At 39.1% G+C, this 18,384-nt stretch overlaps 1 long non-coding RNA gene across 3 annotated transcripts; it reads left to right on the top strand.

Annotated features, from left to right (window-relative positions):
* On the top strand, positions 1 to 2,060 carry LOC103650642 (uncharacterized). 3 transcript variants are annotated; one of them, XR_564297.2, is made up of 4 exons: positions 1 to 262; positions 927 to 999; positions 1,449 to 1,528; positions 1,977 to 2,060. It is a non-coding gene; the product is annotated as an uncharacterized lncRNA (long non-coding RNA). The 3 variants fall into 3 exon arrangements; XR_564296.2 differs by lacking the exon at positions 1 to 262 and having other exon boundaries at positions 681 to 999; XR_564298.2 differs by lacking the exon at positions 1 to 262 and having other exon boundaries at positions 681 to 999; positions 1,949 to 2,003.
* Positions 2,061 to 18,384: the final 16,324 nt, after the last annotated feature.

Raw genomic sequence — 18,384 nt, forward strand, 5'->3', positions numbered from 1 at the left:
TCGGCCGCCGCCTGCCGCAGCCCGCCGTCCACTGGTCCCGCCTCCCGGCGTCCGCTCCACGCCTCCACTGCTCCCGGCGTCCGCTCCATTGCTACCATCGTCCGGCGTTCTGCTCCTGCGCCCTCCCTTTGATTCGTTGCCAGTTGTAGTGTCCGGGCAGATTTGAGCTGTGGCAGCAAGCAAGGATTGACGAAGCGTGCGTTCCCATCGCACCACCATGGGCTACACAGAGATCGACATCCGCCCCTCTGGGAGCGGCAAGGTACCGACCCCCTGCCCTTACAACTCCTAGAGCTCTACCCCTCACGCTGACCTTAGGGAGACAGGATGGTTTGCTCGCCTACTAGAGGACATGCTCTGATGGTGTTCCCTCTGCTACCATTTTTAGTTCTTGCTTGTTTCAATCAGGCATATTAGGTTTTGTACTAATCTGCTAGGGTTTTGCTTCACCTACGAGGCAATTTCCTTCTTCTCTGTTTTGGTTGGGGTTGGGTGGGATTAAGTTTGGTTAAACAATTCCCCTTTTGGATTAGAGGGGACATAGGATAATGAACTAATTTGCCAACTCAAGCCCCTGCTGTACACATGATTTAATCTTGGGTTACAGCACATGTACATGTACCTTTTAGATCGCTTGCAATTCTCCTGTACTGTGCATGGAGTCTCCTGTTATTTTTGTAAAGTGTATGTTCTACATTTTGAAATAGAACTGGATTGTGCATATTTTGTTCTACATGTAAAGTGTATGTTCTACATGTACCTTTTAGATCGCTTGCAATATGATTTATTTTAACACATATTTGAAATAGAACTGGATTGTGCATATTTTGTAAAGTGTATGTTCTACATTTTGTAATTCGTATTCTTCATTTTTCCTTTAGTTTTTCTCTTTCTACAACTCCTGTCTCTTTACAATCAAATTTCAGATGTGATAGATATTAGTATGAAAGATAAAAACTAGAATGCTATGCCTGTCAGAGGAGCTTTCTTCAGTTTCAGGTACTGCTCTGCTTTATTAGTCATCCAGCCGATGGATAATTTCTATACGTGTATCGCCCCTGCACTTTCAAACACTTATGTTCATTGTTTCCAATCACATAATTTTTTTCTTCTCTTAGATTTACTATGTGGTTGTGGTCTCAGTTTGGTTTGTAGGTTAATTTGTATACTCATGTGATTTTAGTTTTTCCGTGTATTTTATGTTCATTTAGTATGTCTTAATTTAGTTACTTTCAATTCTTGATGCTAATAATATGGATAGATTGCGACACTACTTTCTGGCTTGAGCAGAAATGAGTTTGTTGTATATAGCAGAATATAGTTGTCGTAGCTGGCAACAATGACCGCTCTTTGGATGATCTGAAAACTATTCTGTAGTCAGGTAGTTAAATATAGCTGAATATACATTATTATGTTTTATTAATCTTATTTGTTTTTTCTATCAAAAGAACACACCTCTCCATCTTTCGGTGCTTGGTGGATCACCGTCTAAACGATCCACCACCAGAACCGCCCAACCCCAAGATAGGTATGTGCAGGTTCAACTACTCATTTAGATATTGGTACAACCTGTAATAGACTGACTTTGGTACAATAGGATTTGGTTCTGCTATTCACTTTGTTTTTAGTTCCAAACAATCAAAAAATTGCATGTCCTTTAGGAAAAATATCACAGGAATATTAGTAATATAACACTGATAATAAAAAATGCTTTGATTCTATATATTTTTCATGTTATAAGGTTGAAAACATTCCGTCTCACGGATCAAAATGGGTACAAGGGGACGTACTGCATTTACAAATATATTTAACCATAATAAAACATCTTTGGAAAATGAATATCATTTTAAGTCCAAAAATGTTTTTGTTGAATGTTCATTAAGCTATAGTGAAGAGTAAACTTAGCATTTCTTTTCTATATCTCTCCCTCGTGCTCATGTCGCTGCAGTCTCCTCCATCCAACCTTTCCTACGCAGGCAGCTCCATCTCAGTCGTTGTACCCGTTCAATTCACACCAAGTGTCATTCTTCACTAGAGTGTCATTCTTCACTTTATGATTCCATGGTTTGAATGACCAATCATTTATGATGTTCGTGCTCGACTGATTCCTTGTACTATGGTATTCAATATAAGGTATTCAATATTTTCATTCATGCTGCTGAGGATGAGGTTTATATCTTATCTTGTTTATGTTTATATTTATATGAGCCATCAACTTAATGATGATTAACCTTGATTGCACCAGCTGAAGTTGGTGCATAAGTTTTGCCTCGCACTAATTTGATGTACTTTTTTCTAAGGTGTTCTGGACAAAGAAAGCTTGTACCTTAAAACAGGAGGATACAAGAAGCTGGAGTGGTTGTCTAAAGGCTTTTGAACTGCTTGAAGCATTAGTGTAGCTTTGGTGATTTTGTGACTGATCAGCTCTGGAGCAGCTAGAGTGATGTAGTTGTGGGCTTTTGAACAATAGCTGGAGTGATATGAAACATTAGTGATGTAGTTGTGGGCTTTTGAACTGCTTCAAGCTGGAGTGATGTCGCTGTGTTGCTTTTGTGACTGATCATCTCTGGAGCTTTTGTGAATGATCTAACTAGCTATATGTAAATGATCTAGTTGTGAATGGTATTATAATTGTGATGATTTTGTGAATATATAATTGTGGTGCTTTTGTGTTTATGTGATGGATCTATGACTGTGGTATACTGATTAACTATGTATGTCTTTATGGTTTGTGTATAAAAATCTGTGATTTGTGGTGCTTAATTAAATGTATATTATTATTACTAACAACTGTAAAAAGGGCGACTTTCTGTTGGTTGCTAAATGTATAGTATGACGACTTACAGTTGGTTGCTAAATCTATAGTACAGCAACCCATGGTTGGTCGCTAAATATACAATATTAGCAACGGACGGTCGGTCGCTAAAAAGATGTCGGTCGCTAAAGCCTTTAGCGACGGCACTTACAGCGACCATCTTTATGGGTCGCTAAAAGTTTTTAGCGACCAACCGTAGGTCGCTGAAGGCCGTTTTAGCAACCAACCGTAGGTCGCTGTAAGTGAACCGTCGTGTAGTGCGTACGTACGTACTCAAATTACAGTTGACAATAATACATTGTTGCATGTCCCGATCCAACTCGTATCTTAATTAGGTATATAGGGATATTTTAAGGCTTCAAAAGAGAATTAATTTTAGTCCAACAGTTAGGTCTTAAATAATGTTATTTAGCAAATAAATCAAAAATAAATAGTTGAAGTTTAAGAGGAAACATGGATAGTGCTTTAATGTATAGTGTACTATATTTAGAATTCGAGAGATCGATCTCTATAATCTCCTTAAAGAATGTTTTATTGTTCCATACGCTCTTACCTTGCACGTCCAAAAATGGTAAAGGAAAAACATGTGAATTAGTAAATGTGACTGGCAACAAGTTGAAAGCAGTGATTTTTAATATCCGTGTCCCACATGAGAAGTGAATTTAATTATTAATATTTAGACATCAAAATACTATGGAGTTATTAATATTATATTAAAACACTGTTTTGCGCGACCATATACATGATCTGTTGAAGATAGCCAAATTAATGAATGCACATATATACATAAATTATGTGACATATGTTATACTAGTATTTGTACACCGTACCTACCAGGAACTTGATGGATTTAGCTGGCGCGAATGCAGATGTGTGTAGTAGGTGGCGACTGCCCTCATTTATCATTCATGGATACAAACATCACACCTACCTCGCTTGATCCCATGCGTGCCCAATCTCACATGCATAAACTGGTTTCTAATTTAAAAAAAAAAGAAGAAAAGAAAATTTCTGATAGAGATCGGCCGGTTCTGGATTCGGAAAGTACTCCAGATGCGTCAAGTGGATGATGTCCTCGCCTAATTATAGCACTCCAACTACATATTATATACACTTGATTAAGCACGAGGCATGCATCATATATGGGCCGGGGTAGGTAGGCCTTCTAGAACGTCCACGAAATGATCGATGTATATATCATCATCGATCCTTGGACCACGTACGCATCATGCACAAGCACCTAGCGCAACACTACTGTGTGCAAGTCACATGCATTATTCCATGTATATAATATATATTTGTACGCTAGCTAGCTTTCGCTTTAAGTTGATAGCTAGGTATATACACCACTTGTAAACTATATATATTTATATTTTTTTGTTACATTCATTTTGCTATGTGTAATTAGCTATTCCCTCCGTCCGTCCCAAATTAAAATTCATGTTAGTTAATTAATAGATTCATACAAATACTTTGATGTATATATGTGTTTTATATAGGTGTCCAGATTCATCCGCGTCCATTTGAATATAGACATAAAAACCAAGAGATAAAACGACTAATATTTTGAAATGGGGAGTATAACACATATCTTAGCATCTCTGAAAAAAAATCAAAATGGTCTGTAATTTGAAACAAATGAAGTACAATAGTACATGTATGGTTGTTTAGTATATGACTATATATAGGTTGTTTGGTATAGTTCCTAGGTGTTTCAGCTCGTCTTGACAAAACACTATAGCTAGCTGTATCTTTAGAATTGTAACATAAAGCCGTTTTGGTTTTGGAGGTGAAAAAATAAACTACTCCCTCAATTTGTTTTTTATTTGTTGCCGATTAGTATAAAATTGAACTAGGTGGTGTCAAATAAATAATAATGGAGGTAATATATAGGAAGAAAATAATTCTGTGAAGCCACGATATCTAGCTAGTTTCACCTGTTCTTTGCCACCACAGTACAGTATAATCAACAGCCACGAGAAGCAAGAGGAGACGAGAACCATGCTAAACGGCCCGTCCGTGTATCGACACTGCTACTAGCTAATATGCCCTTGATTTAAAATTGTCTAATACGAAAATTGAAATAGAGTTTTAGTTTCTGTATTTGTTGATTTAGAAATTAAAATGAAATAAAATAGAGTGACTAAAAATTATTTCTTAGAAACCAAACACCATCTGAACTAAATAAAAAGTCTATCTTATTTAATTTGGGACCTCCGTGTTCCAAATTTTATCCCACGGAAACAAGAAAGTCCACGTCTAGAACTAGCTCAGAACTTGTTGCATTTCTACCAAGCTTATTTTCTCTTTTTTGCACCGACTCCAATGAGAAAAACTCGGTCGGAAGGGAAAGACCACACCCTCGTGGTATTATATTAATCAAAGGCCGTGACAGTGGTCGCGACCAAAAACCATGTGAAGCATGTTCTCCCATCACTAATGGGCTAGGTCAAGTTGTCCAGTCTACAAAGGCCATCTCTAATAGGCTGGGTCAAGCTACCCTCTCTGCAAAGGGTCCACCTAGACCCAAGGGTGGCACACAATCAAGCCGTAATCCGAGAGCGGACAAGAAACAACAAACATATTTTTTTACGAGGCCATGGATCGAACCCATGACTTAGTGAAAGGGACCATGCCGCCTTCAACATTGGGATATTACCCCATCTACATTGACTCCAATGAGAACAACCTTTTTTTCAAAATGACATACTGATCTATCTTATATGTCTTGATTCGCTCTCAGCTTGAGAATGACGACCTTATTATCAAACTTCAATAAAATATTGTGCACTAAAGTCTCATTATCCCAAGGCCATGTCCATTAGGTCTATCATCATTGTCAATATCGTTATCTCCCCTGTTGGTATTAGGTCATCTTGTATTGCCATGTGGAATCCAAGGGCCCGTCCAGATTTTCACTAATTCACTGTCGCCTATTCGCCATATGGTCCCCTCTTTTAGGAAATTCACTCCTTCTAGAATGCTCCTCCAAGTGTATGAGATATCATCATGCACCACACGCTGTAGCATGCTACCATTGGGAAATTATTTGGCCTTAAGAAAACCAACAGCCTCCATGCTTGTCTAGCAAGCATAGCCTCACTAAACAAGTGGAGATCCCAAAAGCCCAAACCTCCCTTATTCTTGGGGAGGGTCAACTTATCCCATGCTAACAACACATGGCATAGATAGGGATTGCTTCATCAAGAACCTTTACTGGAATTTTCTTGCTGGCTTTAGATAACAATTTCACATGTACCCTTGAATACGAAGACATGCATTTCTCTTTACATACTTAATTGATTTCTTTCTTAAGTTACTAATAAATATTAGTAGCCCCAGATATTTATTTCTTTGCTTCTTCCATGATTGCATCCTTGAATACAAAGCCATACTTTCCTCTTTATATACTCAAATTCTTTCTTTCTTAATTTACTAATAAATATTGTTAGCCCCAAACAATTCTCTCTTTACTTGTTCCATGATATTAAGAACCTGTCTCACATCGTCCTTATCAATGGAACTAGTGTTTCATTAAATAGTACATGCGATTGATTTCTAGTGTGTAAGGATCTTGTTTAGTTTTGGTGATAGAGTGACAACCTAGGTGGACTACTAAGAATTTATTTTGGGATTCACAAGAATTAGTCCACTGGTACATTACTTTGAGCAACTTCGGCCATGGAGGTGGAAATGACCAAGAAGTGTTGAAATGCTCAAACAAGTGTTAGTGGAGGAGCTCACACTTTATTAAATCTAAAGGGAGCGATTCCTTCCTTTCTTCTTGAAGTGTTCCTTCACCTCGGCGTTGTGCCAACATACCTTGTAGATAAACTAGCCCTTAGGATAGGCACTAAAAACTTAAGTGCAACTGAAGCGTCACTCATAGCCTATGGCCAAGTTTACTAAAACATCACTCATAGCACTAAGGGCTATTTTACTGGAACATGTCTCATAACCCTAAGAGCTAGTTGGATGCACTTATTCACTATCCTCCCAAGGGCTAGTTCATGATTTAGATTTAGCTTGGCGCTAGCAACAGTACAACAGTGACAAGAAGGCAAATTGTTGTGGGCTTCACCTCGACACTGGTGTTAGTGACAAGGGGCAAGTTCGTGTGGTGACATCCCTTAGCCACAAACTAGCCCTTAACACAGGAAATAAAAAATATTCAACTTAAACATCACTCATAACTCTAAAAGCTACTTTACTCGAACATCACACATAATACATCACTTATAGCCCTAAGAGCTTGTTGGATGTATCTTCTTATTTCCTACCTAAGGACTAGTTTTTGATTCAACTTCTCCATTCCATGACGATCCATCTTAGCATGATTCCTACGAAAACATATAAAACCAAAAAATAGGGTTTAATGTTGAGCTAAAAATAATGGTTGTCCTTGTTAAAATAACCCTAAACTAACTATTCTGAGTCAGGACCCAAAACCCTAAATTAAACCATGTAGGCATTTTGGACCATAAGAAAAGGGAAAAATATGGACAAACATCATTTTGTATATATCAAGCCTGATAGTGTGTGTAGGAAATGTAAACTCTATAGCAAAGATACACAACAATAATGCCTCTACTTGAACACACAAGAATAATGGTATAACAAAGCTTTGGTTTTAGATATGCTCACTAGGGGATGGGACATCACTGCTGCATACAATGGTGATGGCAATGTATCCTTCAGACTCAGTTGTGGTGAAGTGAGAGGGGCTCGATGGACTCAGGAATGGGAAAGACATAGAAAAGAACGAATTCATAGGGGGACACACTTTAGTATCGGTTCTAACAAAGAACCAGTTCTAAAGACATTGTGGCGGGAACTGAAAGTTCTAGATGAAAACCAAAGTTACAGGGAGACACTTTAGTTTTGGTTCTTTCAAAGAACTGGTACTAAAGATTTCAAAATAAAACCTTTAGACCAATTCTTTTAAGAACTAGAAATAAAGACATTTAGGCGAGAACTGAAACTTCTATACGGGAACGAGGGTTCTCTGCTAAAACCGACACTAAAGGTATCTCTATTTTTTACACCACCTTGAGGTACATGAGCATCAATTAGTGTCTTAAACCACTTATGGTTACTTAATATTAGTACGAGGCTTGGTACTAGCATCCTCGGACGAAAGCCTCGTTCTCCCGTAGAGCATGTTGCTTGAGCCTGCTGCTTCTAATATACATGTTGTTGATCTAGGAGGCACTGAACTAGTAACACAACAAATGTTCCTGCTCCTCTCTAGCTCCATTTGCACTAAAATTCCTAACTAGCTGAGGGAGAGGTGGTAGGTTGTCCCTGCCTCACACACACTCTCGTATACTCTCTTGGCATGTACACAAAAAATATAATTATAGCACAACACCAAGTTAAAGTATTTTAGGTTTAACTAATTATAAATAAAAATATCGGATTTACAATATTAACTAAATATTATGAGTGTTGGGGGCCTTCTCCTTCCGAAGGTCCTCAAAAACATAATTAACTATTTGTTTTTAGTATAAGCTATTACAGGAAGCTTCGTCTGAAGGAGATACAACATAATTTGACACACAGAATGAAGATAGATTCAAAGAAGATAAGAGTAAACGCCGAAGCTATTGCCAGACGGAAAAGCTTCGTCTCGCAACAAAGCAAAGCAATGTTGATAATGGCCGAAGGAGGAAAAGACTACTTAGTACTTTATAATTATGTTGATAATGGATCAGGAGGACCAGCTTGACCAGGAGATCAGGGATCTAGAAGCAATCCATCAGCAAGTATAAAGAAAAAAAGGAGAAAATGCTCCGACTGGCTGATCTTTCAGAAGAAGATTGATGATGTAGCTGAGGAGATGCGTCATCTTACTCAAGATGATCAGGACCGAAGGCCTCAGCACAAGGAGCTTCGTCAGGAGAGCTCATTCAACGAAGACGAATGGTATGATGACTTTCATCATGATAACTTCACTTTTGATGATGCTTCTCCTCTGGCAACGGAATTGCAGGCTACCCCATGGCCACAATCCTACAAGCCACCGCAGTTGCCCATGTATGATGGTCACTTGGATCCAAAGCAATTTCTGATGAGCTACGAGGCAACAATATCCTCGTATGGGGGAAACGCTGCTGTCATGGCAAAGTCCTTCGTCATGGCTATCAGAAGTGTGGCCCAGGCATGGTATTCCTCCCTTCGGCCAGGGACAATCACATTGTGGCAGAAGCTCAAGGATATGCTAGTCACTAGCTTCCAAAACTTTCAGACGAAGTCAGTCGCTGCTCAGGCTTTGTTTCAATGCACGCAAGACAATGAGGAGTACCTTCAGGCGTATGTCCGAAGGTTCCTGCGTTTGAGAGCACAAGCGCCTACAATGCCCAATGAAATTTTCATTGAGGCCATGATCAAGGGGCTTCGGCCAGGACCTACAGTCCAATATTTTGTCAGGAAGCTCCCCCAAACCCTAGAGAAGCTCCTTTAGAAGATGGATGAATAATCCGGGCTGATAATGATTTCTGCCAAAGAAGGGAGGAAGCATACAAGTTTTCTGAAATGACCAGGGGCTTCAGAGGAAGACTTCATCCCAGGCATGTCAGGTCAATCCATAACTCCAATGCCAACGACGAAAGGGCCAACAATGCTCAAAGCAGCCATCATAGCTCACAGCCTTCAGGCATGCAGCAGACTTCTTAAAGACCACCAGCTCCAAGAGGCAGAGGAGGAAGAAGCTTTAGTGGAGGAAGGTTTGGTAATCAACCCAGGAAGTTGTACTGCCTCTTCTGTGGTGAGGACAAGGGCCACACAACAAGGACGTGCCAGGTCACAATCCAGAAGCAAAAGGAAATTGCTGAAGCCGAGGCACGGCAGAACCAGCCAAAGAAAGTCCTCCATACTGCTTCGTGCTATTCTCCATATATCCTAGAATATGTAGGCAACCAACAGCCTACGACTTCTGTAGCTTTAGCAAGTCACTCCCAAGCCTCCTGGGTTCAATTACCACCACCCCCACCAATGGCGCCTGCCCCAAACCATAATCAACAGTCAGAAGGGCACCTTCGGCCTCAACAACAACACGATCTTCGGGAGCAGTCTGAGGCTCGCATAGTTAATAGCATTGTGCCAGAATCCAGGCACATCTACTGAAGATGACACAACGTTTTGGCCAGAAGAAAGCTCTGATGTTTTCTATTTCTACTATTTTTTGCGTTTACATTTTTCTATTGCAAAAGACAATACAAGAAGGTTTAACCTTCAACTTGATGTAATAAACCTATGGTTACACCATCGAGTGTGACAAAACCAAGTTTCGAAGCTCCAAAGACGTTCCTAAGGGAGCACAAAGTAAGTTCCGAAGCTTAAAAGTCGTTCCTAAGGGAATGCAGAGCCAAGATGCCACCTAATTAAAAGGTGAAGAAGCTCCAAAGTCGTTCCTAAGGGGATGCAGAGCTTGAATGCCACCTAAGTAAAAGGTGAAGAAGTTCAAAAGTCGTTCCTAAGGGGATGTAGAGCTTAGCTCTAAAGTCGTTCCTAAGGGGATGCAGAGCTGAAATACCACCTAAGTAAAAGGTGAAGAGACTCCAAATTCGTTCCTAAGGGGATGCAGAGTCTGGGTGTGTACTCGTGTGGGTTTTTTAACTTCGGCATAAACATCATTTTGCATCATACCTTTATATCATATTGCATAACATCGCATCATACATCAATTCGCATCAACAAAAGGTTGTGGAGAAGAAGGGAAATTGCTCCTTCAAAAATACTTGTTGAATTGCAAAAGAATGTGCTATACCACAACATATACCTTCGGCAGATATATTGAACTACACGAAGCCAACTTTCGCCAACAGTGGCATAAGGAAAATTCTCTTTACGAAGCATGAAAAGAAGGGAAGGTGTTTTTTCGCCAAAAGGCTCAAAAAACTGTACGTACGTAGATTTCATGCGTCACAAAGAGATATATTAGATTAATGTACATACAAATACTTGATGTTTGTTTCGTACACATGGCGGCAACCATACACAAGCATTACATTTTCTAGCATACAAGAATTTAATCTTCCTTTAGTATTTTTTCAGTAGCTTCATGTAATAGTCTGTCGACGACTTCGTCAACGACTTCGTTAGCAATCTTCATCACATACAAAGCTTCTTTCATAACCAGGTCAGCTTCGGGGTTGTTCGGCTACGGTGGTGGTGAAAGGCCGACTGCAATAAAGAATATGATGGTGAATGTCGAAGCTAGAAACAATCAGCGAAGCAAAAAACTTTAAATAAAAGTACCTATAATCATGGCGCGTTCAGCAGCTTCTTCATCTCGTTTTGCCTCCTCTCAGGCGTCGTGAGATTCTTTCTCATTCTTCTTAATAACTTCGTTAGCCATATCACGACCGCCCTTCATCTAAACATCAGAGTAAAATCTTTCGCCTAGTAAAGAAGCTTTGGCCGAGGGGTCCTTGGTGTCGCTAGCTGAAAAATATATTCTGGCTGGGTTGCGACCTTAACATATTCACAACTGTCCCTTTCTAAAATTGCCGCAATCCCTCGCGCACCGGGGAAAGCATAGAAATCCCCTCGATCGCCGAGTATTTCCTCAAAAGATTCGACTTCTTTGCTAATCCACTCGATAACCCCTTCGGAATCACCGCGAATAAATTTTTGTTCCGAAGAATAGGCCCCCCACCTTTGCAAAACTATCTTTCAGTTTCTTTGTGCACTCCATGGATGTTTCGTAACATCTCTCTTTGGAGTCCCGAAGCTCTTCAACATTCTTCTGCACCCTGGATGTTTCCATTTCACTTATTTCTTGCTTAGCCTTTACAACTTCGAAATTTTCATTCATTTCTGCAAGTTTTTTCTTCAAATCTTTGACTTCAGCTTTATGGGCTTCGTCTTGAGCACTAAGCTTGGCTTTGCAAGTTTTTAGCTTCTCCACTAAGGAAAAATAGTATCTTATCTTTTTCAAAAGCTTCGTTCCTTAATGTGACAACCTCTGATCGAAGATTTCCAAGAGCTATCTGGCAGCTCTCGTCATCTGCTTATTTTTGAGCCCTTAAAGCTTTACTTAGAATTAATCCCTAAAAACAAAAAATATATATGTGAGAACGTAAAAATAACAAGAAAACCTACAAACATAGTTTATCTCACAGCAAAAGTATACGTACCTTAAAGCTATTATAAGCAAGGCTATCTGCAAGATCATCCTTTGACATTGCAGATAGACCGAGCTCAAGCTTCGGAAATCCCATGTTCCTCATCATCTCCCGGCAAACAGATATCTCCTTATTGTCTGGAAGGCAATACAGAAAATCATCTTCATCAGTGCTGTTGTATACCAAGTATCCTTGAGGATACTTCATATCCCTGGTATATTGTCTAGCTTTGGCAATCTGCTCTTCTGACAATTGTTTCCCTCAAGCATGTCGCACGATAAAATCCAGCTCTTCAGTAGGTGCTTCGGGAGCAGGATATTTAAGTTTCTCAGGGGCATTTTCTTTTTCTTCGATTAGAGGAGCATCTCCCGAAGGATGAACTTCGACGGGAGATGAGGGTCCAGCCTCAGCAGTAGTCTATGCCATATCAGCTTCGTCAGATTTCTTTAAGGCTTCGCCCTCTGTGTCAGGTGCTGAAGCTGGAGTTTGTACCTTCATAGATTCCATGACAGCATCTAGTACGCTAGCCATTCTCCTCCTCCTTGGAGTTACTACAGGAATCTTTGATGCTCTTAGCAACTCCATCTCTCGCAACGGACTCAAAGCCTTCGGTTGCTCCGATACCGTCTTTAGTTTTGACACTTCGGCCGATTCTGTCCCGGCCTCGGCAGGAGCAGAGCGGCTTGGCTCAGATACGAAAGAAGACCCTCAATAGGCCTCGGCTCTTCGGTCGTTTCAAAGCGCTTGGGGCGGTGTGTTAAAACCTTCACTTTTTTCAGCTTTGGCGTGCTAGAAATCGCCGAAGCTGCAGTCTTTCTTTTCTTTCCTTGCTTTCGCGAAGGATAACAATAATCCGGGTATACAAACCCGATGACATCAAAAACTCTATTCAATCTCTTTTTGCCTCGACCCCCGAAGCCCATTGTCATAGTATCATCTTCAGCCCTCGAATAGACACCAAGCAATTCATCACTGGTTGCCTCAATGGCATCTAGCTAGTCATCATTTGGCTCATCAAATTGGTTCCTTTACTTGAATGTGTACTTCAGATAGACCAAGCCACCTTCGCTAGACCCAGCAGCAGTCTCCTTCGGCATCTCCCACCCACTTGCGAGTGGCCATACTCTATAAGCAATATGCTCTTGGACTAAGTCTCTGGTGCCTATGTAAGTGCATACTGTATTAAAAGCAGCCTGACATGCTTGTATGTCATTCCCAAGGGAAGTGGATGGCCTCCTAATGCCGAAACGAGACCAGATAGGGCGTTGAATAATTCCCTTGATATATTCTCTTTCAACTAGGTCATTTTTCACGTAGAACCACTTCTGCATCCAGGCTCCCAACCATCTTTTCCGAAATGTCGGAACTGGGTAGCTTACCCTAGAGCGAGGCACAAAGCTGTAACAACCAAAGTTGTTGTGATATTGCTCTTTTCCGGTAGCCTTTGTTTCATAGGACAACTCATGCATGTTGCAGAAGCATTTTGCATTTGGTTCTAACCCCTGGCTCCTCATGGCCCAAATAAAGACCCCCATCTTGATAATAGCTTCAGGGGTAAGTTGATGAAGGTAAATTTCAAAAGTCATTAAAACTTCAACAGCAACTTATCCAAAGGGAACCGAAGCCCTGCCTTCATAAAGCTTCTATAAACAACCACCTCGTCAGCTTCGGGCAGAGGGACATTACTTTCCCCTCCAGCCCTCACAATAGAGATATCACGAAAGTACCTTCCTCTCATAGCATCAATTTGCCCTTGCTTGATGGTTGACTTCCCGAAGACAACATGGCTTGGTCTCCAAGGCCGATCTTCGGCGTCTTCATTCTCGCTTTCTACATCGAAGTCTTCACCATCACTAGAACCCTCAGATATTCCAGCTAGCGTCTCATGAGAATCTTCTCTGCATTGGTTCTCTCCATAGCTTCGTAAAACCCAGACAGCGTCGGGTCGACAATCTTCTTTCCGTCAGCCATCAAACCGAAGGACGTTGAAATGGCGAAGCTTAAAATCCAATAAAACTCGACAAAGCAAGAAAGTTTGAAATGACGAGCACAGTGTAAGCAACTGGAATGATACAAAAAATGTTTCAATGCGGGCTCCTATTTATATGCCTAGTACCCCACAGTTTCGTGGGTCCTGCATGTCAGTGTTATTCGCTATTCTAGCGAAGGGAAGATGTTTTTTTGGACCTTCGGCTAAATGCCTTCGTTCACATCGTAGTCTAAATTTGTTACAAAGAAACAAATTAATACTGCGAGGGACTACTGTTGGGGGCCTTCTCCTTCCGAAGGTCCTCAAAAACATAATTAACCATTTATTTTTAGCATAAGCTATTACAGGAAGCTTCGTCTGAAGGAGATACAACATAATTTGACACACAGGATGCAGATAGATTCAAAGAAGATAAGAGTAAACACCGAAGCTATTGCGAGACGGAAAAGCTTCGTCTCGCAACGAAGCAAAGCAATGTTGATAATGGCCGAAGGAGGAAAAGACTACTTAGTACTTTATAATTTGTATCACAATCATGTGTAAACATTAAGGACATAAATGTACTTTTGCTCGGGCTGTGTCCCGTTCCTATAAATAGATGAACAGTAACATCGTACTGTTCACGCTGAATTGGATTCACTCTCTCGTATCCTCACCTTCGAGCAAGACAAAGGTATCATTGTAATATTGATATTGTCGATATTCATATATGTTATGTGAGATGTGAATGTAAATGAATTACTGAAATATGATTATCATAATTATTACTTTGTATTCCTATCCTTATATCGATATGATGAAGGTGTATATTTCTGGGCCTTCGTCCGAGAAGCATTATACCCGTAAGAGGATAAAGCTTTGAGAGACGAAGGTCTTTAACGATTAACAATTATGTTGCCTTGTTCTTGACTCACAGTATTCGAGAACAAGTGAACAACAACTAGATTTACCATGAGATGTATTTTTATATTGTATTTATCTACTGTCATAAATATTTAAAAGCTTATCTACATACATTTGGTCCAGCATAGACATGTTAATAAAAAATACATCAAGAGTTATATTATTTTGTGAACAGGTGTAATATATATTTCTAGTGTAGATTTGTTTCAATTCACTTTTTGTTTGCTACACCCAAGTCCATAGGGCAGGGTGTCCCAGGGGGCGTGCAAGTGGTGCGACCGCACAACTAGGGATGGTTCTAGAAGTGGGCTGGGTGGGGCTTGAGCCTGCTACCGCTCCTGAGTCCATAAATATACATAGTATAATTTCATTACATATTTTATAGTTTTTTCAACGTTCATCAATGTTTTAATATAATACTATTTCAAACTATTATATATGAGTATTGTGAGTGATTTAGTGAGACTATATCACTATAGCGGATTAGTTCAACCCTTTCTAATTTTTTTCGACTAAGGCTCAGCTACCCCTCTTTGGCATTCGATGATGGCTACTCATGTATGCATACGAGGATGGATTCAGATCGGATATGCATGGAAACGAATTCGGATTTCACTATTTACCATATTTAATTTGACGAAAACGAATATTATCAGATATGAATACAAAACAGATAGTTCGAATTTAAATTCACATTTGGATACTTACTTGATTTAGAAGATAACATCATAACAAGTATTAATTTGTTTTATCGAAGCATTTATAGTTGGTAAAAATAGTATTACAAGCAAATTATGAACATAGTACATATACATTATTTAGTTAAAACTTAGTTGAATATCATATTTTTAAATAAATTATTTATACCAGGTATATTTATGTTTTGGACTCTAAATATAATCTTTTTGTATATTAAGTATATTGTATTTTGGACTCTAAAAATTCCAATAATCTAATGTATTTAAAATTAGACTTTTTAATATTAATTAAAATTTACCATTGTATATCACAAGTAATGTAAGATTAACACATTTATTTATTTATGATATAGATATTTTTAACATTTTAAATGGTGTACATCAGTTTCTAGCACTTTATTAAAATTTAAAATCATTTGTAACTAGTAACTATAATACAAATAAGTTTTAAATGATTTCATCGAATACTTTTTTCTTTCGGATACGAATAATATCGGATATTTTACGGTTTTATCGAGTGTTGTCGAATACGGATTTTAAATTGGATAGAGAAAAACCGAATTCGAAAATGTGTATCTGACTCCATATTAAAATCGAATACGAATATATATATCCATATTAACACTTTATTCGAATACGAATACGAATAATTTGGATCTAGAGACATCTAAATTCATCCTACAGCATACGCACTGGATATATATGTTGACCCGGCCGGGTGAATAGGTATCAAGAGATGAGAGATATGGTTGGCCGAAAAGGACGACGACGGCTCTATATTTTCATTCTCCTGGCACAGTACTACAGCGATTGACTGCTTCCTTGTTCTTCTCGGCTTGACCTTGAGGAGAGGAACACATATATAGCTAGCTTTAGGACCTGTTTGGGAGAGCTTCACTTCAAGAATTTCAATTTTGTTCGAACTTCTTCAACCCAAATAGGTCCAGCTCCACGAGCTTTAGTTTTAAAAAAAATCGAAACTAGAGGCCCGTTTCATGAAATTCATGAAGCTCCTTAGAGGGTGCTTCAAAAACACTATTTTTATATCTCCTCATGAAGCTGTACGAAAATTACCCACCATGCCACTGGTTACGCAACATACAATTTCCGTTCTCTCTGGCGACAACCCACTAATCATCAAGGGTAATCAAGGAAACCCACACAAATCAATTGTACTATAGAAGTTGGAGTCCATATACAAACCAAACGCTCCTGAAACTCACCTTAACAATTTGCTGGAGCTGTTTTATAGTGAAACTGGAAAACCAAAGCTGAAGTTTTTAAAGTAAAGCTCTCCCAAACAGGGCCTTAATGTATGCTAGCAAAGTATTAATATGAATCAAGCTACACATGCACATATACTTCTATAACGAATTAATCTGGCAATGCAAATTTTGTTTCGCCAATCTATATATGTGTGTAAAGGTTGAAAGTTTATCTTATTAATTAAGAAAGGCTATTTTCAATGTGAGTATATATAGGCCGGTGTATACATGTAGCAACGTAGGTGCTATCTTTCTGTGACTTCCATATACGTGATCGACGATGTTGTCATCGTGAGGATGGCAATGCTACATGTTCTTGAGGGAAAAAAAAACTTTTCGTTTGAAAGTATATGGTGCGACCTGAAAATTAAATGACACCAAGTTTGAACTGCTTTGTAATCTCTCCCTGCATCTCCTGCACCGCGTACGAATAATGTGTGTGAGGGTCGCTGCAACCTGCAAGGAGAGAACGAATAGTCGCGCAGAAACGTCGCAGCCAACGGTGCAGGTGAGGAGATGATTTATTATTATTATTATTATATTCGCCTATATGCATCCGGACATCGACCGTCTGCAAATAAAAACCGTGGCAAATGAGTACCAACTACCTCACGGATGGCTATGTCACTGCACCTGGGAAGTTTCTTCGTGCGTCTGCATGCCTCCCGGCGAAAGCGAAACCACCGTTCCATCCCACGCATGCACGACGACACGAGAAAAATCATCCCACCTTTAGCTTCTAACCACTAAAGCTCATATTTGTTTGTGCTAGAATAAATAATATTATAAGTGAATGTTTGATTTGTAAAGATTAATTTTTAGTCTCTCTATTTTATTTTAGTCTCTAAAATACTAAATATGCAAACTAAAACTCTACTTTAGTTTTCGTATTTATCAATTTAAAGATTAAAATAAAATAAATAGAGTGACTAAAAATTAGTCCCAATAAACCAAACATATATATATTAGTATTATTTCGATAGGAGTATCGATCAGTCTAAAATTGTCTTCAGCAACGTTCTCTATATCTATCCTCTATATCTGCCTGTCTCCTTTAAAAAATTTCATCTTCTATATATCTTCTTTCTCTCCACAACATCCTCTAAATCATATAGATGCAAATACCTATATTAGAGACATTTTTTTAATTTTTCTACATGCATATTTAGCATACTCTCAAATGTGTTGTACATATTTTAGTTTTGCTAAACCAGTTTTTAAAGTATTCAAATGTATAAATGAGAGGAGAGAGAAACTCTATAAATAGAGGATCCAGTAGCGTACTCTAAATTTAGAGAACCGTTTAAATTACGTTGCTGGAGGGAGTAGAGAATGAGGATCTTCTCTATAATTTAGAGTACATGACCCTTTATAGAGTATGTTGAAGCCAGTCTAAAGTCAAATGTGAGAGTAGCTCGACGAGCCAACCAATACACTATACATACTAGTGTACCACCGTTTCTGACGCTACAGCTAGCACGGAATCATTCATTCAATTCAAAGCGAGGCGGTGTAGACGTGTAGTAGTGTGTCATTACAATCAGATTTCAAACAGTACATGCTTAAAAAATCTAGGAGGAACAGA

Source organism: Zea mays, chromosome 3 (genome assembly GCF_902167145.1).
Source record: "Zea mays cultivar B73 chromosome 3, Zm-B73-REFERENCE-NAM-5.0, whole genome shotgun sequence".
Taxonomy (NCBI): Eukaryota; Viridiplantae; Streptophyta; class Magnoliopsida; order Poales; family Poaceae; genus Zea; species Zea mays.